At 45.7% G+C, this 27,385-nt stretch overlaps 1 long non-coding RNA gene across 3 annotated transcripts; it reads left to right on the forward strand.

The window, feature by feature from the left end:
• The first annotated feature begins 78 nt into the window (after positions 1 to 78).
• Positions 79 to 25,554, forward strand: LOC138526991 (uncharacterized). 3 transcript variants are annotated; one of them, XR_011283797.1, is made up of 3 exons: positions 79 to 279; positions 17,998 to 18,508; positions 18,985 to 25,554. It is a non-coding gene; the product is annotated as an uncharacterized lncRNA (long non-coding RNA). The 3 variants fall into 3 exon arrangements; XR_011283796.1 differs by lacking the exon at positions 79 to 279 and having other exon boundaries at positions 1,002 to 18,178; positions 18,311 to 18,508; XR_011283795.1 differs by lacking the exon at positions 79 to 279 and having other exon boundaries at positions 991 to 18,508.
• Positions 25,555 to 27,385: the final 1,831 nt, after the last annotated feature.

Genomic DNA, 27,385 nt, shown 5'->3' on the forward strand with positions numbered 1-27,385 from the left:
CGTCACGATGTATTTCGTGTACTTCTGAAAAGCCGTTAGGTCGTCGTGACGTTTCCACGTAGGACGTCTGCGTGCGTAGGAAGAGAGAATCATGGAGGAAAGAGAATTCTATGCTGTGCACGGGCAGTTGTTTGTTTATTTATTTATTTAATGTGCATTTATAAGGCGTTTATAAATCGCGGAAGTGTTTCGAAGCGCCAGGTATATTTAGGTGCCGGTGGGTTTCTTTTTCGTATTTTGGTTGCAACAACAACGGGTCTTTGTGTGTCGTCTTGGTTGGTAAGTAGTATTTTTAACCCCGCCCCCCCGAATTTCAGGGCAGATTTTAGCAAATTCAGCTGCCAACAAACGTATTTATTGTTTGCATAGTACTTGCGTGCTTTCCTTCTTTTTCGCACAGGCTCCTGCTGAGCCCTCCTGCGCAGGGGGTGATGTATACTTGCCAACCCTACAGATTTAGGCAGTAGGCAACTTCTTTTTAAGCCGTCCTACCGCACACAGATGTGGTTGGCAGATCCTACTGCTTGACTCTAAGGCAGGCTGCAGGATAAAAGCATACAACACATTTATTTTTCTGTGGTGGACTTGTAGGTGATTACTTTGATTGGGCTCAGACCAATCCACGGACCTGACAGCTACGTGACCCTGTCCTGCACTTTTGCCCAGACAACCCTTAGGTGAACCACCAGTGAAGGCAAGTGGCAGAGCATAACACAATTATACATTTTAACATTTGAACAGCTTCATTGGTGCCAACAATGTATGTTTTGTATTTTTCTGTGATGTCATTTTTAATTGAATTATTATTTTTGAAACTTGAAAAATCCTGCATCTTTTTGGTCACAGAATGTTGGCAAGTATGGTGATGTTATATGAAGCCACCGGAGCGCGGTGGCAACCCAGGCTGTGGATGAAGAGCAGCAGCTGCTACCGGCATGAAGTTCCCTTGTCATGATTTCTGTAACTTTACTGCCTTTACAAGGTGAGGGGTTCTGAGTTGAACATTGCAGAGAGATGTGCCTAACTTTACTGCTCGGCGCTACCAGGAAGAGCTATGATCTGTACCGGCCAGAGTCTCTCTACCACAAGATGTTTTTCTTGATTGTCTCACTGACTAGATGCCTGCGTGTTCATGTGTACTATGCTAGTATACAGTAAAAATGCAGACTCCTACACAGTCTTGCCAGCTAAATAGCCAAGTATTTCGCCTTAAAACTAGCCATAATTTAGGTGGAGTGTTATGATCTTGTGTTCCATGGCGCGACGCTTCAGGGTCGCCCGCACTGGAACACCAACAGAATGTTGGTGCTTGGCATGTCCTGGGTGATGGTTGGTATATGAGATTGTGATGGTGGTGTTAAGCGTTGGCTAAAGTGTTTGTGAGGTTACCGAGTCCTGAGTTACTTCCCCACACAGAGGTATTCAATCTGTAAGGGGGGCACGAACCAGGACAGTGAGAACAGAGAATATTTTTGTTGCCGCACTTAACTGTGCATGGTGAGCCACTGTGTCAAGATCTGAGTCTACCTCCCCTTTCTCCTCACCTGACTCCCCTGAGGTAGATCCTTGACGGTCGGTTTCGGTCTTCTGGGGTTTCTTTTTAATCCTTGCACCCTTGCCCTTGGGTGCTCGAACCTTCTTTTCGTGTAGGTAAGGTCTGGCCCCTCCGGAGGCCACCTTGACAGAGGCTGGATCCACAGGGAGGAGAGAGCTGACTAACAGGCAGCAGAAGAGATGTAGCAAAACACAGTGCGGAGAAGTGGCACCGCGTTCAAATAGCAGGAAGTCCAACAAAACGGCTGGTTTGGAAGTCGAGCGGATAGGTAGGCGCTCTAAGCAAACGGAAGATTCCGTTAAAAAAGAGTAGTGTCGATTGTACAGGGCGACAGCGAGCACGGAAAAATAAGTAAAATTAGGGTGAAAGTAGACTGGGAACAAGGAATGCAGAAGTAAGAAGAAGGATACACAGAAAAAGGATAGACAGGTCTAGGAGGAAAGGAAACAAGCGTAGTTCAGGCTCGCTACGGGAGGGCTGTAGAAGGAGCAGAATCACGGGACGGAGGAATGAGTAAGCAGCACTCGGAGCGTTGAATGAAACAGCAACAGATACAACGCGCCGAGCAGGGGGGGCGGAGCCTGCCTTTAAAGGCACCGCACCATGTTGGATGAGGACTAGAAAGATCCTCGGGGTCGGAACTTCCAGCTACTCCAACATTTCCAATCCTGGTTCCTGACAGTATACCCCCTTCCTCTCGGGGGGGCCCCCAGGCTTGTGTCATGATCACTGCTTCCAAGGAGCTAGGACCAGCCCAACGTCCTTGGAAGCAGGCCCCTAACCTTCATCCTAGGCACCAGCCGGTCCCCACTGGGACCTTTTGGACCTTGTCCTGGCGCCGGTGGCACCAGGCTCATCAAAGTCACTGGTCCCGGCACTGGAAGCGCCGGGCTCATAATTTGTATGAAGATGCTTGGGTGGACTTACCTGCAGCAGACCATGCTGCTTACTTACCAGCCACATAGGAATCCTCTGTGAGCCGGGACTACTTTCTTATCTGGGTGGGGCAAGCTCCACTCCCTGGATACAACACTGGAACTCTTCTGGAACAGGAACTCTTTTCTTACCTAGGCGAGGCCGTGGAGGAAGACGCCTCATCACTCCAAGGCTATTTAAACCACACCCGATTGATGAAACGTGCTTCGCGTTATTCTGCATCTGCAGCAGAACGCTCACCGTGTCTGTTCCAGTTTTCTTCTTTCCGATCCTGAACCTGCAAGAACAAACGCTTACCATTCCTGTATCCAGCCTTCAGTAGCACCTGCAAAGACAAGAAACAACAGGTTAGCACGGCAACCTTCAGGCGCAGCGCTTTCCTCACCTGATCCATCGGCAGCTACCATCTCTTCACGCTGCTCCTCCGCCTGTGAAGACAAAAGCATAGTTATTCCTGTGTGGAATTACTTACTGGCACTCTGGGTATTCCGGTTTTCTTCAACGCTGCAATCCTGCACCTGAAAGACAAAGAAGAGACATTAGACAGGTATTTTACTTACGCGCCATCGCGCCCGCCACAATAGGGCGCCTGCAAATACTCCGGCGTTTCCAGCGTCTCTTCAACACCCGAACTCACAACTGCAAGGGAAAAGAGACAGACAGAGAGCTTTTGAAAAGCAGGCAACCGGCATTTACTTACGCATTTCCAAGCGCGTCATTCCAAGACTCTGGCTCGAACTTCGGCTTTCTTCACACCATCTTCTACCTCAAAAGCCCTGCAAGACAAATAGAAAAAGCATTATACAGAGCCCTGTTCCACATTGACATGCCCACGCACCTAAAGACTGTAAGGACTTAAAAGGTGTCCGGAAACTCACCGTTCGTGCAGTTAACGACGGTAGCAATCCTCTGATGTCAAGAGGCCTACGTTTCACCCAGTGAAGGAACTGGCAACGGCACCCTGCACCAGACGCAGATGGAGAGTCCAGCATTCACCTATCTAAGGTGAGCACGTTGACCTTGGGGCTCCACGGAAAAGCGAGGAAGGGAAAGGGAGAGAGATACCCGACAACCCCAGATCATTAACCCCATATTCTTTCACCTGCAGATATCTCACTCTTCGAGTTAGACACACAGTGCGAAGAGGCTCAGCCCCGGAAGCCAATCGAGTCCTGCACTTCACTTTTCGAGTCACAGACACCATCCTGCCAAGACCGGCGCCTCCGTGGGAATCAGGTGAGCGTTACAGCTTGCCCGGGTGGAGACGGTGGAACTTCCTGAGAAGTCTGGGTGCGTGGATGTGGCTAACAGGTTCCCAGGACCTTTCTTCCACTGGATAGCCCTTCCAGTGTACCAGGTATTGGAGTCTGCCCTTGCGGTATCTGGAATCCACCAGGTATGCCACTTCGTATTCCTCTGGAATTGATCTTACTTGGGTGCGACCCTTGTGAATGGGTCTAAGGAACGAGTCTTCCTTATACTCCTTAAGCAAGGATACGTGAAAAACCGGATAAACTCTCTTGAGGTAGTCCGGAAGTCTGAGCCTGTAGGCTACCGGGTTGATTTGTTGAAGGATGGAAAATGGCCCAAGAAATCGAGGGGAAAACTTCCCAGCATGAACCCATCTAGGTAGGAATCTGGTTGACAACCAGACCAGTTGTCCCACACACCAGTTGGGATTAGATCCCCGGTTCTTATCTGCCCATCTCTTTTGAGTCTGTTGGCTGGCCTGGTGTGCCTTCTTGGCAAGACCATGTATTTCCTGCAAGATACCATCCAAAGCAGGGATCCTTGTGGCTGGAGAACTAAGACCCGGTAGATGTTGGGGATGAAAAGGGCTCATTTGGATAGAGGTATGCAGAGTGTTATTGTATGCAAACTCTGCTTGCGAGAGGAAATGGTACCACCTCTCCTGTTGTGGACTGCAGAAACACCTCAAGTATTGTTCCAGACTGGCATTTAGCCTTTCTGTTTGCCCGTTACTCTGAGGGTGGTAACCCGAGGAAAGGGCGCGGTGGATTCCCAAAGTCTGACAAAGTGAAGCCCAGAATTTGGACGTAAACTGAGGTCCCCTGTCTGATACTATAGTCCGGGGTAATCCATGCAGCCGGACTATGTCTCGAAGAAAGACATCAGCGGTCTCAGAAGCGGATGGTATCTGCCTGAATGCAGAAAAGTGGGCCAGCTTACTGAAGGAGTCTATTGTGACCATGATTACTGTCATGTCGTTAGAAGGAGGGAGATTGACAATGAAGTCTGTAGACACATGTTCCCATGGTCGTGATGGTAAGGAATGCTGCTGCAAGAGTCCGAGTGGTTTGCCAGTTCGGTATTTATTAGAAGCACAAATAGAGCGTGAAGTGACATACTGATGCACATCCTTTCTTACCCTTGGCCACCAGAAACCTCGTTGGAGCAATTCATAGGTCTTTCGGATGCCGGGATGTCCTGTCAAGGGAGAATACGGACACCAGGAAAGGATGAGTTTCTGAAGACCTTTGGTGGGGATGAAAAGTGCGTCTTCATGGTAGTACAAACCATCACTACCTAGGCGGACCGAAGAAGGAAGTTCCGTGCAAGCCTGATATTGAGGTATCAGGTTTTGGAGGAAGGAGACAGTAGTTGCTAAAACCTTAAGATTGGGGAAAATACGGTCATGTCCTTCGTAATTCCCTGAGCTGTCCCCGATGCTTCGTGACGAGGCATCTGCCTTCTTATTTTCAGAGCCGGGAATGTAGGTTATTACAAAATCGAATTGCAAAAAAAAATAAGCCCATCGGGCATGACGGGCATTTGTACACTCCATTTGTTGGGGAACCCGAAGGTTACGATGGTCAGTTCTGATCACAAAACAATGGGCAGCGCCCTGTAGGAGATGTCGCCATTCTTGACAGGCTAATTTGATGGCCAACAGCTCTCTTTCCAGGAAGGAGTAATTGCGTTCGCTGCTGGTGAGGGTCTTTGAAAAGTATGCCACTGGGTGTTCGTAGTCATCCGCCGCCTTCTGCAATAGGATGGCACCTATCGCTCCTATCGACGCATCAGTCTCCAGAATGAAAGGTTTAGTCTGATCCGGCTGTACCAGAACGGGAGCAGAAGAAAAACACTCCTTAAGGGTTAGAATAGCCCTCTGTTGTTCCTCTCCGAAGGCGAACTTGACACCCTTCTTTAGCAGGGAAGTAAGAGGAAGCACTAGGTTGGAGAAATTGGAAATGAACCTCCTGTAAAAATTGGCTAACCCTAAGAAGCTTTGTAGCTCCTTGACAGTGTGGGGTTCTCTCCATTCCCTGATGGCTTTAACCTTTACGGGATCCATCTCTATGCCCTTTCCTGACAAAAGGAATCCTAGGTAGGATACCGAGGTGGTTTCGAATTGGCATTTCTCCGGTTTAACTAATAGCTTGTGATCTTGAAGACGTTGCAGTACTCTCTTAACCAGTACCCTATGCTCGGGCAATGTCTGGGAGAATATCAGGATGTCGTCTAAGTACACTACAACCGATACGAACAACATGTCCGCGAATACCTTGTCCATGTACCTTTGAAAAATGGCGGGGGCATTGACAAGGCCAAACGGCATCACCCTGTATTCGAAAAGTCCAAAAGGGGTGCGGAACGCTGTCTTCCATTCGTCCCCTCTTCTTATCCTTAAGAGGTGGTAAGCGCCCCTTAAGTCCAGTTTGGTGAAGTAAATAGCCCCCTGTACCGCCTCCAGAATATCTCGGATCAAAGGCATGGGATACCTGTCCCGAATCGTCACCTTGTTCAGACCTCTATAGTATGTGCATGGACGTAATTCTGCACTATCCTTCTTCGGAATGAAGAATAAGGAGGCACCACAAGCGGATCTGGACTCCTGGATAAGCCCATTTTGAAGATTGGAGTCCAGGTAATTCCGTAGGGCCTTCCTTTCAGGGAGAGACAAGGGATACATCCGTCCAAACGGAACCACAGCATCCGGAACTAAGTCGATACCACAGTCTTCTGCCCTGTGAGGAGGTAACTCACGTGGTTGGATGTCTAAAAACACCTCCGAATACTCCTGGTAATGTGTTGGAATCGAAGCGATGATAGCCGGACTTAGAGCAGGACCTGACCTCCCTTCATGGTGAGTTAAGCAGACAGACTGGTTCATACAAGTGGACTTACAAAAGTGCGAATTAAAACTCACTCTATTGGCCTTCCAGTCAATATGAGGATTGTGTCATCTTAACCAAGGGATACCAATGACCAATGGAAAGTGCGCAGCTCTGATCTGATCGAACACCAGGCATTCAGAATGGTGACTCAATTCCATCTTCAAGGGTATAGTCTCGTTAGTAATAGGTCCGGAGGACAAAGGCCTCCCATCCACACCTTCTACAGGTATGGGAGTTGTCTTTGGTCTAGTGGATACCTGATGTTCCTTAGCCCAGTTGGAGTCCATAAAGTTTCCGGCTGCTCCGCAATCTAACATGTCAAGCACTTCGGTGGGACTCGAGTCGGATAGCCACAATCTGACCCGGGACACCATCAGACTGTTCTCCTCGGGGTTATTTATGGTTCTTGAGTAGTTGCAAGGGTACTTGGCACTTCCCCCGAGACTTCCCTTGCTGCAGATCGGTGGCTGTAGTTTTCCTTCTGCCTAGGAGGAACTTCCGGACAGTTTCTTAGTAAATGTTTAGAGGAACCGCAACACATGCACAATCCGGCTTCTCTTCTTCGTTTGCGTTCCTCAGGTGTGAGAGGCCCTCGGGTGGCCCCTATTTGCATGGGTTCTTCAGGAGTGAGGTTTGACCTGGATGTGGGAGAAGGAGCAGATAGACCGACGGTTTGAGGGGTGCCTCTTATTCGCCTTCTTTCTTGTCGCCGTTCCGATAGACGGAATTCAATCTGTAGAGATAGGGTCATCAATCCTTGGCAGGACACAGGTCGAGCCACACGAGCTAACTCGTCCTTGATTTCATCGCGTAGCCCTCTTCTGAATATGGTTTGTTGAGCCGAGTCCGGCCAGTCTGCCTTAGCCGCCAATCTCTGGAAGCGGGATATGTAGGTTTGGACGTCTGTGTTCCCTTGTTCGACATCCAATATAGCTTCCAGTGAAGAGTAGAATACTTCGGGTCTGTCAAACTTATCCTTAAAGCCTTCCACAAAACGGTCATAGTCGTTCAGGGAGAGGTCATTTCTGGCTACCAGGGGGGTGGCCCAAGCCAGTGCGTTGCCAGTGAGGTTGGCAATAATAAATCCGACTCTGGACTTGGCGGATTCATAGGCATGGGTGCGAAAGGCAAAATAAACATTGCAGGCGTCTAGGAAGTCCTTTAATCCCCCCGGGTGACCATCGTACTTGCCAAAAGAAAGGGGCATAGCGGGTAGATCCCCGCGGTCATCACGATGTAAGACCACCTGTTGCCTGAGGGCGATGTTCTCAGTTCTCCGCGCTTGGACTTCTGCAGTTAGGTTCTGCATCGCTGCCACTAGTTCTTGGTATTGTTCCAAGGATGACATGGTATTGCTCGGGCGTTGTATACTGTCAAGATCTGAGTCTACCTCCCCTTTCTCCTCACCTGACTCCCCTGAGGTAGATCCTTGACGGTCGGTTTCGGTCTTCTGGGGTTTCTTTTTAATCCTTGCACCCTTGCCCTTGGGTGCTTGAACCTTCTTTTTGTGTAGGTAATGTCTGGCCCCTCCGGAGGCCACCTTGACAGAGGCAAAGACCTGCCCTAGGGGAACTCCAGGGGGCCAGCCTCCAATCTAGGGAAAAAGCACGAAGGCAGAAAAAACCCTAGTTCATAGATGGTCTTTATGATGAGTCAAAGAGATGGCACAGATGTTCTGCAACTCTTGTCGTGGGATCCAGAGATGTGAAAATACAATCCAAGGCAAAAACTTGATAAACTCCGCGGAGACGAGACGAGCGAAGCAGTGGTACAGAAATGACTGAGGAGACAGAATCAAGTAAGAAGGGTGCTGCCGAGCTGGCAGCAGGCGAAAGATAGCGGAACGCAGTGCGGAGAAGTAACACCGCGAAAGACCGCTAGACAGCTAGAAGGCCGACCAAGCGGCAGTGGCTGGATCCACAGGGAGGAGAGAGCTGACTAACAGGCAGCAGAAGAGATGTAGCAAAACACGGTGCAGAGAAGTGGCACCGCGTTCAAATAGCAGGAAGTCCAACAAAACGGCTGGTTTGGAAGTCGAGCGGATAGGAAGGCAATCTAAGTAAACGGATTACGTTAAAAAAGATAGTGTCGACTGTACAGGGCGACTACGAGTACGTAAAAATAAGTAAGATTAGGGTGAAAGTAAACTGGGAACAAGGAATGCAGAAGTAAGAAGAAGGATATACAGGTCTAGGAGGAAAGGAAACGAGCGTAGTTCAGGCTCGCTACGGGAGGGCTGTAGAGGGAGCAGAATCACGGGATGGAGGAATGAGTAAGCAGCACTCGGAGCGTTGAATGAAACAGCAACAGATACAACGCGGCGAGCAGGGTGGCGGAGCCTGCCTTTAAAGGCACCGCGCCATGTTGGATGAGGACTAGAAAGATCCTCTGGGTCGGAACTTCCAGCGACTCCAACATTTCCAATCCTGGTTCCTGACACACTGGCCCCACATGCTCAGTCAGTGCGATGTAATGGGGCCGTGTCCATGAAATGAGAAATAAACGCAGCCTGGATGAGCACTTTGGCTTTCCTGCGTTTGAATCGCGCGTCTAGGCTGCGTTGTTGCTTCCTGCTGCTGCCGCCAGCGCCTTCATGCCCAGTAAGGGGTGCTGCTTCTCAGGGAAGCCAGATATCCTACAACACTGGTCACTCCGCGTTGGCTGGTCTGCTTCAGTCCTGACCAGGCTTTACCAAGCCCCCAGCTTTGCTGAGGGAAGCTGCAGGCTTTGTGACCTAATCTTCACTGTGCTCCTTTTCGCAGCCATCACTCATGCATTTCCAGGCTCTATTTGCTCATCCTGTTTGTTTTCTTCTGTCCTGAAAGGGACACCACAGGAATCCATGGACCAGGAACATGACTGGGTGCAGGGGGCATCAGTGTTGAAAGCAGGAATTCTACATGCTAGCTAGGCACATTATTGTTGAAATGTGCGTTTTTACATGTTCATCGGGGAAACTAATTTCCAACTCAAAAATGCTTCTGAAACGTGCAAACTAGTAATGTGTTTTTTAGTTGTTTTTTTGTGTTCTTTTTTTATTTATTTTTTTACGGAGCACACCAATGCTCTGTAATTTCATGCCCCTTGCTTTGTGTTTTATCACAGGTTATATTTATAAAGATGTTAATGTTTGTCTGTCTGGTTAATCACAAATAAATGCTTCCGTGGTACTGACAGTTATTAGTAAATATTCAGTGCGTTCACAGTGCCAACTTTTAATTTTCACTACAGAGACAGAAATACCCCATCCCCTGGCCAAACACATTTTATATCACTTTATTTTTTTAGAAGTAATTGCAAAAAGTCATTTGATTAAAATGAGTTTTGCATTTATAACTTTTAGCAACGGTCTACCAACCTGCTGAGCTACCCCGGTAGCCATTTCTATAGTGTGAGTCTATGCACCCCTTGATGTACTACTGTAGTAAAAAGTAACCACTGCCAGCACCCATTCAAATTAGTTAGTGTAAAGTTACATGAGAAGTGGGATTAGGAGTTGCTATGTAATTGCCCATCTCCCCCCCCCCCCACAGCACTCCACATAGGGTGGTGTGCTGGACCCACAAAAGAAAAGGTAAATAAAACGGGGATCATCTTACTATTCTTGGCAACAGTAGTTCACCCAAGAAAATGTGGTTAAACATTAAGAGAAGTCCAAGGGACTTCTCAGTGGGACTGCACAAAAAGGTGCTGTGTGTCACAATGTAAAAATCAGATGCCTATGGAGTTTACCAAACCCCATAAAACAATAAGAAACACACAAGGGGGTGGGAAAAGAAACTCCCACTCACTCAGGAGGTAAAATTAAAAAGCCCAGAGGCGGCAAAAGATCTGGGTATCTCTAAGGTTAGAGTGAATTGGCACAGAAATGAAAATTCTCCCTAACAGGTAGTTACTTACCTTACCTTAAGCCTTTGTGATTTCTGAAAAAATTTGCAGTGTTCTTGTGATTGGGAGTCCTCTCATCCAGTGCACCCAGGCCCTCTGCTGGAATCCGCCTAGGGTGTCTCAACTAACCTTAAAGTGAAATACTTGTTGAGCAGGCTTCCTTAGTAACTCTGAACTTCTCCTGCAACTGAGCCCTATCTCACCCTGCCTAGAGCTGGATCCTAGTCCACTAGGGTCCCTCTTCTGCATCTGAGGGAACTCATGCCATCGAATAGAGAAGGGCTGGATAGGACTCATGCCATCGAACAGGGAAGGGCTGGATTATTAAAGGGGTCTGCCTTGAAAAGTAAAACAAGTGTTGAAAAATGTACGTACTTGTAAAAGAGTTGGTAACTATAACTGTTAGGGGGAACAGTTAAACAAGTTCTTACCTTGAAAGTGTTCTCCCACCTGCAAAGCTATATGTAAGGTTATTTTACTTGCCTTCAAAATGTTTTGCCATTCTAAAAAGTATTTAGTCTTCTTTTTTTATACTGTTTCGCCATTCTAACATTAACTAACTAGATGTAAGGTTAATTTATCCACCTGTGAATTGGGTCCCCCTCTTCCCAAAAGTGTCATGCCCGCGCCGCGGGCGCACGCATTGGCAACCATCATGGACTACTTGGTACTCATTGATCCTTCTAATACTCTTTGAACGACTCCTATTCACGCCTTAGTCTTTTATTTCCATTTGCTCAACTTTGGTTCTTTCTTATTTTATTCAATTAACTACATTTACCATAATGCACCTGGCTACAGTCCTCAATTCCTGGCTATTCTCATTCATCGTTATTGGGACCACAATCCCCAGAAGCCCTAGCGGCTAGTGCTGCTTCCACCTGCTCAGGACCAGAGAGGGAGGAGGCAGATTGTCTTCAGGTGTGCTGCTCCAGGTGCTGTCATATATTAAATAGCCGCGTTGCAAGGTGATGAGCTCACCTGTATTATGCCTTGCTGTCATAGGGCATGCAGTGTCTCGCATATGCCTTTTATCTGCTTCTTGAGAAAGTGGGTACTGTTTTACTCTTGGCAATAGTGCTCCTTCTTTCAACTTGATGTGTACTGCCCCAGCCACTTAAGTATTCCAACATCATGGGGTCCTGTTGTCCACAAACCTTTGGGCACCTTTTCCAAATCTTCCTACAAATGTTGTTCTCTCTTCTTTGTTATGTGGGGCACTGCCCATTCTGAACAAAAAATGTGTTGGACAGCCGGAACACCTTCCCCTCATTTCCTGGAAACCATGATAACAACACGTGTACCCCGTACACAGACACCTCTGTGTGTGGGGATCCCTCTCATTGTGATGTGCGCATAGTATGCCTCAATCAGTACTGCCACCCGAGCTGGATACATTCTGGGTGTGGTGCACACATCCCTTCTCTGAAAATGAAATTGTGGTGTTCAATGTGATGAGTAGGGCCCTCCGCAGAATGTTGATGGGAGTGTCTTTTGAGTACAACAAAGGTGCTACAATAGACTGCCCCTATTGTCAAGGGTAAGTCTTTTGTGAGATTTTGTCCCCGAAAAGCCTTCTGTGTCCAAACATTTATTAGATAATGGAAATCCTTCTTCCTTGATGCATGGTCTAGTTGCTCCAGTATCTATAAGAAAGGAAATCTATCTGAACTGCTACCTCTGGTTCCTCCTCTGGGTTTTCAGTTACTGCTAGAATAGCGCACACTCTTTCCCCGAGGGCATCCCTATTGTGAAAATGTGTTTGCGAATGATGTAAATGGGTTACCGCCCACCACTTTTACTCCTGTGTATAGGGGCATGGGTTCTGTCCCAATATTGTTACCCCTTCTGGCATTTGGGTCTGTGCTGGTACCTGAAGTATGCTCACTGTACCTTGAGTTCCTGCCATTTCCCCACTCTGTACCTGCACTTGTTCCTGGGTAGCAATACCTTGTGTTTGTGCAGGCTGTATCTGTAGTTGCTGTGGCATGACCTGCACCTGTTGAGGAGTCTGCTGCATGTATGGCTGCTGTTGTTGTCCTTTCTGTGCAATAAGTGGGCATGTGCATGCAAAATGTCAAGAAATCCCGCATGCAAAGCACTGTATTCCAAAACGTGATGGCATACACCTATATACAAATTCCCCTTCCTTAGTATCCTCTCCCAGTCTGATACGGTCCAATGTACCCATTGCCTCTGTCTGCCTGACCCCTGGCTGCTACACGTTTATGAATGGGGGCTGCTGCTGCATTAGTACTGTTCCCCACTGCTTGTTGGGTGGCACCCGAATGTAACCTCCTGGCTGGCTGCATTACTGTGGCCACTGGAAACCCTCCTTGCTGAGCTTGTGGAACGACAACTGGCCTTGTGAGTCCTGCTCCCTCCATATGTATTTGCACCAGTTTTGTTTTATTTTTTTGGGAACTAATTTGTTTTCTGCTTTGGTTGCATTATTGTCTGTCTCCTTAGCCTTCTCCTGCCTCCAGCTTGCAATAGAATACAATTGTAGCCTGTATCTCAGGCCACCCCTTTGACCCAATCCCCACTATTTATTCTAAAGAGACCTGCGCATCTGCAGGGATTTCCCTCACTAAAATGTGGTAAAACAAAGGTGGTGGTCCCATGACTGTTTATTTTCTTGCGTCCGCGTTTCTTGTATGGATCATATGTATTCTGCGGGATCCTCATTAGGCTTCATTTTGCGAGCAAATATAGAATGTCTGACGTATCTGGATACAGTGCTCTTCGAGCCTTCCAAACATGTGCTTGATAGTTGTTAAAGGATGCTCCATTGTGTATATTAGAGTTTCATTTTACCCCCGCATATCCAGCCTTTTGCCATATTTTGTCACTGCTCCCCCCACTATGATCTGCCCCACTAATACTACCAATAAACTTGTTATGTCTCCTATAGCCAATGGGATTCCCGCTGTCTCCTTTTCAATAACATAAACCCACTTGCTCGCCCACAACATTAAAGCAGGTAAACTGTAAACCAACTGTCCCTGTCCACTGTCTGCCATGGTATATAATGAACCTCGCCCCTTTCTATGTCTTTATTGTATGTTCCCTTTCTAGGCCATTCTTTATAACACTTTCCCACTGTGTTGTGTACCACGCAAAATGGTATTTTGATATTTTGTCATGCTATTGGGGCAATTTTCTGCACATGTGATTTAAATGGGCCGTCCATCCAATAGGATGTCATTGTCCCCGTCTTGATCCTTTTTTATTGAAATATTCTTTTTTTTCTTCTTCTCTCCTTCCTCTTATATTAAGCCTTTAAACTCTCGCTCTTCCTCAGGCGGTACCAATTGCTCAATTTGTGTACTTACCACTTTACTCGATCACCGTATTTTCATTCACTCTGGCCTTCTCCACAGGCCCATCTTGTTAGGTTATATTAGTACACAAGTGGCCTTCTCCCTAGGCCCAACACCTTAAAAATGCCCTAATGTTAAAAAAACAGTTCCTTCTCACTTTTCTCGCGTTATTTAGGCTCTGGTCCTTGTCTGCTCCATATCCACACTAAACAAATGACCGTTTTACACAATACTAAGAACAAATTGTCGCTACTCTCAAAATGCGAGCATGTATCCCTAAAGAATCTTTCCCCAAAGAAAATAGGGATGCAGCTATACCAATTACCTGCACTACGCGCAATTCTTGTCTAACCAGGTCCTCCACTTACTACGCAACCCTCTGCTCTAGCGCAGATGGTGACATCTACCTGCTCCCTATTGGAGTGGCAGACCTAACATCTAATACTACTACAGTCCATCGCCCTCCACCACAAATGAGGGTGCGTCCTATACACCATAAAAATAGTCCCTCCCGCTTTCATGCAGGGGTACAATCATGTATCCATTTAGGAGATTCTCCACTTTTCTTGACCTCGGTCTTCCTTGAAAGGCTGCACTACAGTTGGAGTGAAGGCAGCGCCGAACCTTTGGGAAGTGGTGTCATCAGACCTCTTCTGGCTCAAGCTCTTAGTACTGGCCAATGGACGCTGTCTGCATTCCTCTGGGAGCATGACTGGAATTCCTGCGCCTTAGTCAAACAGCAGGGATATCTTGCTGGGGCCTCCGGGTCACCTTGGAAAAACTCAGCAAAACAATTCACTGGTGCAAGAATTAACACTGATTTATTTAGGGCACCTGGGACAGCAAATTCAAACATTGTGGAACAGAACTGCATGAAAAGGCGCCATGAAAGAAACGCCCCTAAATTGAGACATTTTATACCCACCAATTAAATCTGATTGACTTTGCACTTTGAACCCTTATATAATAGCATACATTGTGTTCAATAATTGGCTCCATGAACCTTCCCACACCGCTCTCAATTACGTGTTACGTCACAATTCACGCCCAAAGCACATTCATTGAAACATTTGACATGACCGGCAGAACTTTAATCACCTGTCCTGGTCGCCATGAGAAGTGCTTGCCACCATGTCAATGTCGGATCCTTGAACCACGGACGTATTGTCAAGCAACATTTGTATATTAGGGAAAATTGAACCCAATAGTGACAGACTGGCTGCTGAAATACCGGCCTGCTAGCTCTCAAACATGCCACTGTCCAACTTGCGAGTGGCAGCATTGATGGTTGTTGTACTTAAGAAACAAATTGTTACATCAGTTGCACGTCAAACAATATTGTAGGACCGCAACACTGGCCGTTTTTTCTTTTGTGGGAAATAAAAATCCAACACTACTTTTAGTCAAGTCCTCTGTATTGTAGCAAATAATTCTGAATGCTGTGTGGAAGTCATTGCAAGCAATGATTTTGAAAGAATTTAGTGTTGGGCTCCCACATCTCCATTTGGGACACCATTCTACATAAGCGCACGATAACAGAGTCCATGTGTATAGGGGGGCCCAATGCTGGTATGTTTTTCATAGGGGGGGGGCTCGGGGTCAAAAAAGTTTGAGACTGCTGCTGTAGGGTGACTATCTTGTTCTAAAGAACATGTTTTTTTAATGTAAAAAAAGGGTGGAAAACCGCAATGCTGTCTTGCTGGCACAATTATGTTAACATATATTTTGATTGCTAGTTAGACCCTGCCTGGTCCCTAGGAGACGGTGCACGTGTGGGCTAAAATGGCAGAAGCTTAATGTACTAAACAAACCTTCTTTGCAAAATCCCTGGTTGCTTTTTACTTTTAGAAGTGGTCCATTATCCACGTGCTTGCTGCACCCTTGTGTGTGACATTGCTATGTGTACGGTACAGTGCATATACAACTCGTTCACATGACCGCACCTTCAGTGGGTACGAGCAAATCAATCCAGTGCTTTACTATGAAGGAAAGAGTCACATGGTCCCAGCGATACTTCAGATATGATTTGGTCGCCTGCTACTGCAGTGTTGCGTAGCCCCTGTGAGAACGTGTCCTTTGTATATAAAGGGCACAGTGGTGCTATACTTGTAAATTTTCAATAAGTTACCCAGCATGCTGGTGGACAGACCGCTGGCATAGAGTTCCCTTGTGTGAGGATTGTTAATGTGTGACATGTGGGAAGCGGGTGCGACTTTTGCAGCATCTTCAATATTTCTTAATTCAGAAGCGGGGTGCCAAGGGGCACAGTTTTGTTTGGCTGGCTATGTTTTGAAGTGTGTGGCAGACTGTTTGAGCCACTGTGTGGCATGTGGTGTGCTGCACACACCGCCAGGTGTAATCTCAGGCCGGGGATGGTTGAAATTCCCTGATGAATGTGCTCTTTGATTCATGCTTCTGGTGGCAAAGGGCTCTTTGGGCTTTACTTTACAAAGGCTCCAAATTACATTTGCTGTTATGATTCTGCACACAGTGAATGGTTGCAGATATTGGCCATCCACGCTCTCCTTAAGAAGGGAGGAAAAAGGCTTCTCTAACCAACAGTGGACATATGCCCCCCACCCATCTATTTATGTCTCTTAAAATTGCTTGCGGCCTGATCATTGCTTTCACTTAAGTCATTGAACACTAACTAAAAAATAAAAAAGTAAAAACACAGAACACCACCCTGTTAGTGTCATCTATTAATTGTCCAGCACCTGTTCAAGCTGGGGAAGATTGTCTACAAAATATGCATCCGTTTGTGATTATGTCATGTGCAAAGTGTACATGACAAGTACTCTGTTCTCAAAGCACCCCTAAACTCCTCAATACCTTCCTCTTCCTTGCTAACCTAGCCCTCTGCCATCTCTCCTACCTCTTCCTTACAGCTTGCTGACTGGCCGCCTGGTGTACCTCAGAGTCTCACTGGTCCCAAGTACCCTTGCCAGTCCTTTCTCGCACTTGCCTCAGGGCCCTACTCCCACCCACCTTCACTGCACATAGAATAACTCAAGCATGTTTTTTTCGGCACTTAACCCAGTCGCCTCCGACCGTGTGCACTTGCACCTCCCCCTCTCTATGACCTTCTATGCACATGCACGCGACCCGAATGCGACGTGCCTGATTGTCTGTCTGTTTTCCCTTGTTGTTCTCCCCTTAATTGCACTCGTAAAACTGCAGAATCGCTGTCTGGCCTTTTTGCTGTGCCTCAACTGGTAAATGTATCTTGCGCACTTACTCTGCCTGTGCAAACTATTATCGTCTCAGAATTTCAAGGGCTGTGAGCGACTGTTTTTCCCCTTGTTCCCACCCTCCTTGAGCACTTTGAAACCCTCATGTGTATAGGTGCTATATAAATAAAACAATACAAAAAGAGCTTCCGTAAAGCTGCCCCCCCCCTAGAAAGCAAAGCCTTGTGTAACAGAGGACTGGCGCGGTAGCAGGAGTTTTCTGACCTGGGTGTGAAAGGAGTGCTGTTAATTGCTTTGCTATTTGAAAGTGGAGGGTCACTTTATTCCCTTAAGGCAGTGATCTTCAAATCTTTTTATGCTGAGCCCCATGCCCCCCTTGAGTAAAAATATAGTTTCTGCCCCCCACAAGCCACAAATGCTTATATTTTCTATGAACAACAGTCCCCATTTTCCTGTTTTAAAGATCTTCGTGCTTTCATGCTGTTGCTCCTCCAATGCCCCCACAATGTTCCAAATGAATAGTTCCATGACTTCCTCAAACAGATCCAGCCGACCCTCTAGGTAATAATTTAGCTTCTCTGCGTGTATCAGGCCGTGGCGAATGTGTGAGAAACCATGCGTCTGAAAAATGTACCCATGGCTTGGTTTTCTTTTGCAGGACTTTTCCACTGCGCAGGAGCGCTGCAATATTTCAGCTGTAGTGCATAATATATGGCCCAGTAACAATGCTTATTGGGGGGTGTTTCTGTTGACCCTTCTGGAGGATAGTGCCTGTCTCATATAAGGTCTAATAACTTTTTGACCCCCCTTTCTTCCCCCCCTCGTGAAGAGGCCATGGGTTCGGTCTCTGCATACCCTCCTATTTCCGGTCCCTATAATTTCCTGTACATGCTGTCCGCAAGCTGGGACTTCCTAAAGTTGATATTTACATTTAAGAAACTGAAATGAGTGCTTGTCTTTTAAAGGACACACACAAAATGACTCGGCAGCATTTTAGGTACAAGAGCTCTGCATTGTCTCTCCAGAACACCCACCTCTAATTGTATTGGCGAACAGATGGAACTAGTTGAAGCCACAATGGGTGAAGTCTTGGAGGAAGCTACAAAGCACCAAGAGACGCTTCACTTACAAATGGGGACACATCAGGTAGGAACATCCATAGCAAGCCCACTATAAATTAATGGTTTTGGGTACAGACAAGTTTCACAAATACTTGGAGCATACTAAATGTATTATTATTATTTATTTATTTATTTTTCTCTCTCCTTCTTTTTTTAGGCAATAATTCAAATTATGGCACTCTTTATGTGCTTTTCTTTGATCCTGACAATTCTCTGTATTTGATAGGATGGGGATTTGAGCCTTTGGGAATTCCTGGTGAAGTTAATTGTAAATGGCTGATGGGTCTTGATGAAAGTAGAAGAGAAATGGATGAAGAAAAGGATTTCAAAGCAGTAGTGCTTTTGCAGTCAGCAGGTAAGCAATGTATTTTTTGTATGTTTGAGGGAGGAGGGTACATCTGACGTCCCTACGTGGAGGCATTCCCTTTTTCCACACATACAGGTGAGTGCTGTACAATGCCCACCACTCTTTTACAGCATCTCTAGAGTAACTCTCTAAGTATAGATGGTCTACATGATTTCTCTTATGTTATTGGGCATTTGAAGAGCACCTTTTAGCATTGGTATGGTCTCCAAGCGCTATGGGTTGATACTCAGGGACTGTAGTACAGGTCGGAGTATGTGTGCAGCTAGACTGAGTTGTGGGTAGCTGCATGGGGAGGGAGGGAGTGCATGCCAAAGAGCGCAAGAATAAGCAGAAACAAAACCAAGGGGACGGATGGGATTGCACTTAAGGGGAATCGCTTACCCCAGTGTACAGCGCAAGCAAAAAGTCTGTTGTATTGGTAGTCACATGTTGAAGTTTTAACTTGCCTTTTTCATACCCCGCAGCCAAGAAACGGTGTATTCAGACACAGAAAACAATTTGACGAAATCATCAAAATGTATTGTGATGCAGAGGGAATAATTCAGGCTTTAAAAAAAGAAAGGCAGAGGAGGAAAAACATCTACTGGTGGAATATGGGAAGCGCTGGAAAACTTAGTGTTGTGTGAACTACAAGAAGAAGATGCAGTGAAGAAAACAAAATTACATTGTAAAAACTTATCAGTGGAAACCAACTATTCCCACTTAGTAATGACTGTTCACAGTTATGGTCACAAAGGCTGGAAAACGTAGTCTTTTAGCAGGGATGGCTAGTGTTCTCCATTCCTGCCTCTGAACTCGCCTCTGTTACTACACCTGGACAACTGAAAGAGACAGCAGTAAATTGGCAGATGTGTCTGTGTAATGTTGCAGTTCCCAAAGATGTAGCTGTGCAACAACTATAAAATATTGGACTATCAAATAACAGTCAATTGTCTGCTACAAAGGTTTTGTTGGACAGATCTAATTTGACAAGTGCCACTCTAGCACCACGTCTTCTCAACAGTGTCCTTGTTACAGTATGGCGGTCATGCCTGTTTAAGTTAAGTGACACCTACACGTTCCCCCACACCTACGTAATCATTCAGATTACAGTCTTTAACTTCACCCACAACCGAGTTTGGTTGCTACGTCAGCACCTGCTACTAATTGACAATGTAATTGTAGCTCACATGCTGCTGTGTGAAACTGAAGATGCAAGTGCTCTTATGTGTAGAACTATATAGTTGATCTGGTGAATTTGCAGGTTGGTGCCAACTTGTAAATGGTACGTGTAGTTGTGCTATGGTCTATGATTTCTGGTGGGGTCAGCGAGTATTTTCTTGGGTGTGGTGAATGGTTGAACTAATTGTTAGCTGTGCAAAGTGCTATTTGGTGAAGTGACTTTCTGCAGTCTGTCATGCAGGTAGACCTTTAACAGATTCTGTTTAGGTCACTGAAGGTGTGTATTTTATTGCAGCGATTTGTAATTGTGGGAGTTTGTTGGGTGTGATGACATGTTAGCTAGAAGTGAGCACTGAAATCAGTTTACAGGTTGGTGTCGTTGTGGGGGTGAATTTGTAGTTTTGTATACTATATCGACTGACTTTTATCATTTGAGTGGTCTACCATAGAAGGCAAAGATGGAAAGTAACAGGCTGCAAGTTCCTTTGAAGTTTTCCAGTACACTATCCATAATCTAACTAGACTCACACTACTGTAATTCCACCTGACAAGGGATACTTCCTGGTGGGTAATCAAAACCCTTTTTCTAAATCTTTTTGGAAGCATCATGAAATAACGCCTCCTGAAGAAGTTGTCTGCAGTAATCGATCACAATCCAAACTCCAGCCTAAAGTGTATTGCCACACTACAGGTTCCTTATACAAACGTTATCATTTACTGCTAACAATTTATCTGAACTTGGCAGCAATGGTGAAGTGAGGTCCTAACCTGTTAGGACTAATTAAACAAACAATACACTTGCACCTTTTTAATGCACCACAGCTATTGAATGAAAATGCATTTGACATACATAACGTTTTTGCTATGAAATATACACCAATATTGTCAAAGTAATTGTCTTTGTCTAGGTTTTGTTATCCTCCAATATGACTCTAATGCTGACATACTTTAGTATTCATCCAAAATGTGTTTCTCCTAATCTTCTCAAATACAACTCTTGTACTGATAGGAATCCAAACGGCAAATTATAAATTAATCCAAAAGTGGTTTATTCTGAATGCCAAAGATTATTTGTCCAAATAAATATTTATCCTAATGCCAATGTATGTTTTGCAGTAGCCCCCACATTTTATTTAATGGAGGCTAGGGAGCTGCTTAATAACTGCAGAAATGGGCTTATGGTATGCTCAGCATTAAATGTATTCATAGAATTACATATTGTTACATTTTTACGATTATTGAATATATTAAAAATGGATAATGAATATTGCCCAAGGGTAAACAACTTCACAGAAAAGGATAATATATTTGGAGTGTGATGTGTTTTTGAGACATACATACATAGATGTGGTGAATTAAACAACGACCCAAGGGTGAATACTGTTCTATGTATCGTATATTTTTTTTTTTTGTAGATACAAGATTTTGTAGTAGCCATGAAGAAGTTCCCTGGCCTCCATTAAATAACGTTTGGGGGCTATACGAAACACGCGTTGGCGTTCTGGATTAACATCTTTTGGATTAATTTATCATTTGTCTTTCGAATTGATATTTCATCCTATCAGCACAAAAGATGTATTTGAGAAGAATAAACTCAAGATATTTGGAGAAACAAATTTTGGATTAACTTAATTTGGCAGTTCCATGAATACTAAAGTATATCGGCATTTGAGTTGTATTTAAGGATAGCAAAACCCAAGACAAAGAAAATCATTACTTTGACAATGTCAAATGTGTTTCTTCAATAGATGTGGTGCATAAAAAGGTGTGAGTGGTATTTGGCCCATCCTGAAGTTGTCATGGGTGTCATCCTGGAGTAATCCACACCCATCCCAAAGTTGTCATGGGGTCTTCCTGGAGTAATCCCCACCCATCCTGAAGTTGTCATGGGGTCATCCTGACCCATCCTAAAGTTGTCATGGTGGTCCCCATGGAGTAATTCCCACCCATGCTGAAGTTGTCATGAAGTTATTCTGGAGTAATACAAGATCATCACTGGAAGCAATCAGAACTCATCCTAGGTAGTTTCTGTGATAACTCTTGAGTCCTCTCATTTAGATATTTTGCCCTATACACATACTTCAGGATAGTTTCGAGTGATCTCCCTGAACTAGCCATGGATGACACTAGGATGGAGTCCTCGGATGACTCCAGAATGAGCTTCCTTTTTGTTTTGGGTAGGACACTTGTCATTGTAAATCGCTATGTAGTGTAGTACTATGTAGACACCAAAGGTAACATTCCCAAACTCTTAGAGGGGAAGGGGAGGGGAGTCTGAGTGAGTGTTGTGGCATATCTCACACTTGACTGACTTTAATTCAGTGTAACTGGGTGCAGGCACGACTGATCATCCACTGGTGGGGTGAATTGGGGCTTGGTATGGCAGAGGGGGTGCATCAGGTGCCACCCTCTCCAGTGCCTAACACATGCGTGGGTGGCTGAGCGCACTGTTTGGTGGTGTAAAGCGAGCTCTGATGTCCTCCACCCCACAGAGTTACTGGTGATGTTAAGCATCGCTGAGGGGTTGGTGATCACATAGAGCACCAAAACATCATAGTGCTTGCAACGAGGGTGTAGAGGAAAGGACCGCCAAATGCTCTGCGCACTTGATGAAGTTCAGGAGAAGAGCACCTACTGTTCCTGATCCAATAGGACATGGGACTCAATGGAGTCGTGAGTTTAGTTGGGTGCTTGGTGTGGGTTAAAGCACTTGTCTCCATGGGGAACCCTCATATGGGAGTGCTGAGGGCGCCAGAGCGACGGGAGGCTACAGTTGTGCAATGTGGAAGCTGTGTTAACTGAGCAGTGGCTATTTTTGGTTACATCTAGATAATGTTTTTAGTTTAGCTGCTGCTGAGGGATTTATTCACCACGACTGAAAGGGAGCGCCGTAGTATTCATGTTTTACACCTGTAGTTTAATGAATTATCACAGGGCCTATGTCTTCAGAGCACTTGCATGGTTTATGTTCAGCATGTGGCTGCAATACTTCCCGTTGTCAAAGGCAGCCCGTCTGTTATACAAGAAGTTGTTTCTGGACTGCTGTGATGCAAGAAGCAGTTTTAATTGAGGTCATGCTGATATTTATAGAATGTAGACAGCTCATGTTTGCTTTCAATCTGGTGTTATTATTTCAATAACGAGAGAAGATGTTTGGTGCGACCTGAAGTGTTTTTCTAAACATTAGTTCGGTGGATTCTACGGTGTTTCTGCCGTCAGCGTTTCCGTGGGTGAGCATGATGCAACTGTAATGGCATCTGGCCAGTGAATGTCTGCAACTAGAACCAGGAGCGTGACTGTGAATGAAGGGTACAAATATTGCAACTATGGGTTCTGGAGTTTACTGGTGAGTGCGTTGGCCGGTAAGAATAATATTTAACGCTGAAATGACAGAATAATGTTTTGAGGATCTGCCAGACTGGACTTTATCTATGCATGCTGCAGCATGGACTTTTTAGAAGCTTAGAGTTTAGACTGGACTTACTAGAGATTAGTTATTTTGCTTTACAGTGATGTGTGGGGTGCATGACATGCATTAGTTAGGTTATGTACTCCTAGTGCTATTTTAACAATTTGAGAATGTAGTGACTGCATCTGTGAGGGAATGTGCCATCATGCCAGAATATCTTCGCTATTGTGCCTCTTGGGCAGGTTAGAATACTAGTCAAAAGGCGTGTTAGTGATTGGCCTTGGCGGGCAAGGTTTTTTTCTGGTCAACGGCGAGAGTTTTACTGGCCCCAGTGGTACAAGCTGTACGATGCTTGTTGGGTTCTAAGTGTTTAGGCAGTGGCATATAGTGCCCACAGATAGGTAGTTGGCAACATACTGTAGGATATACCCTAGTTGCCATTGTGTAGAGGTTTGCCTTTGATGGCGGTCTGTGTTTTGCAATTTTTCATCATCTCGGCAGAATGGTGTGGTATCCCCACGCTCATGCTGTTGGTTAGTGGTACATCTAAGTGTTGAGTTCTGGCGCTCAACATTGAGTCACTGCCGTCAGGAATGCTTTTGTTTTTGCTGGTTGTAGGGCCAACAAATCTGCATTTTGAGAGTGGTATAGATGTGCTGCCTTAGGGCAAACTGGTGGCGCTGATGTGGTGTGATTTTGCCATCCTGTGTTGTAGTGTGTATTCGTCTATATCTGTGTCTGCAGTTTTGATTGGATGTAGTGAGTTCTGTCTGAGGTTTTGGGCTTCTTATTGAAGAGTGATGGACATGCCTAGTGTGGATTCTGGTGGAATGTTAGCTAGCCTTGGTTGTGGGTCTCGCGTATGTGTCAGTGCTCTGTTTTGGGCAGTTGTGCTTGGAGGTTGCAGCCCTAAGACTGCTTGGTGGCAGCAAGGGGTAAAAGGTGTTTTGTTATTTTGGATGGCATGGTGTGATTGGTAGGGTTGCACTTGGGCAGGTTGGTGCTTCGGGGTGGCAGCCATGAATGGAAGGTGTTTGGTATTTGTTTGTGGTGGTCGGTGAACGTGGTTTTGGTTGGTTGGCCCAGGTGAGTCACTGGTTGGTTAGTTACGCCCTGTGGTCGGTGCTCTTTGTTTTGCCCATGGGTGAGCTTGGTTTAGTTGGAGAATGGGCGGTATGTGTTTATGTGCTTCTGGCGGTGAGCAGGTTGGGTTTTGTGTTTGATGAAAAGGTGGTGTGTTATGTTGTGTTTTGGTTGTGAAGGGAAGGAAGTGTTGTGAATGGACTAGAGTATGTTGACTGGACCTGAGCGTGTGCATAGCTTGATTGATGTTAGTGGCTGAGTGATGTCATGTGTGGAATGTTGGATGAGTAGAATGTTGTCTGTAGCCTGGGTGGTGGGAGCCAGTGGGCCTTCTCCCTCCTCCTACATTTGTCCTGTCAACCTATGTTCCCGTTGATGTAACAAATAAGGTATTAAGTACTGCCTTGCCTTAGCTGCCTGAAGAATGTTCTATCTTGACAATAGCCCAACATAGATGTAATGGACAGGAAATTTGAACCTTACTTTGAGATCAAAGATGAACTAGCCTTTGTGGGAAGTAAGGTGAGCAGAGGTACCAAGTTTGTCCCTCTGGAGGAGGTTAGAGGAAAGCTAATAGAGCTGGCTCATCAAGGTCATTTGGGTGTTAACGGCACAAAAAGGAGGTTGCGCCAAAACTATTGGTGGCCTACCATCGATGGGGAAGTGGAGAAGCAAGTGGGAGAATGCCCAGAATGTTTGATGAGCGACAGAAGTAAGGTGGTGTGTAAGGCGGCTTTAATTCCTGTGAAGATTCTGGATCAACCATGGCAGAAAATTGCTGTGGACGTGATGGGGCTGATTCAAGGACTAGCTGATGATTTTAAGTACTTGCTTGTTCTGGTAGACTACCACTCGAAAAGGGTGGAGTGGGAAGTCGCAAGGGAAGCAACAACCACTGTTTTGATTACATTTTTGGAGAATGTGTTTTTCCGAGAGGGACTTCCGAAACTTCTAGTTACCGGCAATGGAGTCCAGTTCGTTTCTGAGTTGATGAAGAGGTTTTTGAAGGAATATGCAACATCACATGTGCGCGCACAGCCTTATATCATCCCAGGGAAAATGGTTTAGTGGAAAAGGTCAACGGGTTTATTAAGGGTGGCATTCAATTAGCCCTGAGGACTGCTTTACCCTGGTGGCCTGTCTTGAGGCAGATGGTTTGGGGGTACTGCGCTATGCCACAGACAGTGACACAGGTGTCCCCTTTTTGTTTCTATGAAGGGTCGCAAGCCCGGGACCAAGTTATGCCCTGGGTGGATGGGGATCAGCTGTGGTAGTTTGTGTGGACCGTGAAGAGATCATGAGTGGTGACAAAGGGCAAGAGGATTATAAGAACATTTTTGATGATTGTGATGGAGTGAAAGAACGTGCATGGGCTGTTGGTGATTTGGTGTTGGTAAAAAAAAATCCCAGGTTTTTGACTGAAATGTCTTTAAAGCAAGTTTTGTGGGCCCCAAAAAGATTTCTGTGGTGAGGGATGGAGTAGTGATTGTGGAAGGTGAGGTGTGTGGTCTATGGGCAGACTGGCTCCTTATAAAGGAGTGACTGTGGGGAGTGATGCTGTGGAGGGAAGCATTGCTGGGGAAAGTTGGGTGGCCAGAACAAGCACAAGGGTGAGAAGGCCTCCGGGTCATTGGAAGGACTTTGTGCAAGATTGATGTGGTGGATAATTCAGATGTGTATTTTCAATTTTGCTGAACAATGTTCTGTTTCAAATGTTATGCACTTTTCTTTTTTTTTCGTTTTCTGTGTGCCAATCCATTCTTTCTCTTATAAGTTTCTTCTTTACTCTCTTGGGTTTCTTCTATGTGGTTATTCATTTAGGAGGGAAGATATGTTATGTCTGTATTTTGTACTGTGTGACATTGTTTAATCCCAGTTCTGAAATTGTTCTTGTTTGAACATTGAGTCAGTTGTAATGTGAGCCAGCAGCAGAAGTGCTGCACTCTGAAGGCTGCTAATGAAGCTATTATCTTACCCCCCAATTGGTGCCTCATCAGTCAATGCTTACTTTGTGCAGATTGTTTGCCAGTGCTGAGTGCCAGCCACATATGCTCGAGTGCTGGCACGTATTTGAGAGGCCGGGTTAGTCTCTTCACTGTGCTATTGTGGCCAGCGGGCAGAGACAATGGTTGAAGGCAAGCTGCTGCCCCCCCACCACCCCAATTACACTGCACGTTATTGCCTACTTCAGCAAATATGCGGTGTGTCTGCACAGCGAGTAGATCTGCCTACTGCATGCAGGGCCCAGGCGGCCCTCAGCTGCAAGTTGCAATTCACCACAAGTTCTCCTGCCACCTCGGAGAGTCTACTGGCTCTGCTCCCACTAGCTTGCTGCTAAGACTACTGTTAAATCGGTGGCGGGGGTGCATGCTGTGTGGGTGTGGGTTGAAGGGGCATACTTCTCAACCTACAGCTTTCAACCCTCTAAAGAGGGTGGTGGCGGTTTGACCCTCCAACAATGTGATGATGGCCAAACTTTTTTGGAGCATGATGATTGGATCACATTTAGAAATGCATGACTTTTTTTTATTATATATTTATTTTTTTATATATGCTTCTATAGCGCCTTAAGCCCGCAGGCATCAGGGCGCTGAGACACACAATAAGTACATGGTCATTTAGACATCCAGATCTCTGGTTCCGGTGGATATCGGAGGACTATTTAAATAGGTGGGTTTTCAGGAGTTTTCGAAATTGGAGGTGATTTTTCTTGGCTTCTCAGAATTATCGGAAGGGCATTCCATATCTGAGCCGCCTTTACTGTGAACGATCTGCCCATACCGGATTTGAGCCTGTATTTCTGTTCGACTAATAGGTTCTTACCAACTGAGCGAAGATGTCTCTTGGGTGTGTAAAATTCAATATTTTTCTTCAAATATTGGGGCGCTTTGCCAAAAAGGCATTTATGTACCAAGGTGAGGGCTTTAAATTCAATCCTGTCTTTGACTGTAAGCCAGTGGAGAGATTCTCTCGCTGTGTTCACATGGTCTCTTCTAGCCAATTGTTTTACAATCTTGACCGCGTCATTTTGTATGACGTGACAAGTATGTATGTCTTTGGCACTTCCCCCTATCAATAGGGCATTGCCATAGTCCAGCCTGGATAGCATTACTGCCCTGGCAATGGTAGCCATGTTGTTGTCATTCAAGAACGGTCTGATGGCCCTAATTAATCGCAGATAATAGGCAGTGTTCTTACGTAAGACATTCGCC

This window comes from Ambystoma mexicanum, chromosome 14 (assembly GCF_040938575.1).
Source record: "Ambystoma mexicanum isolate Mex_15411 chromosome 14, UKY_AmexF1_1, whole genome shotgun sequence".
Taxonomy (NCBI): Eukaryota; Metazoa; Chordata; class Amphibia; order Caudata; family Ambystomatidae; genus Ambystoma; species Ambystoma mexicanum.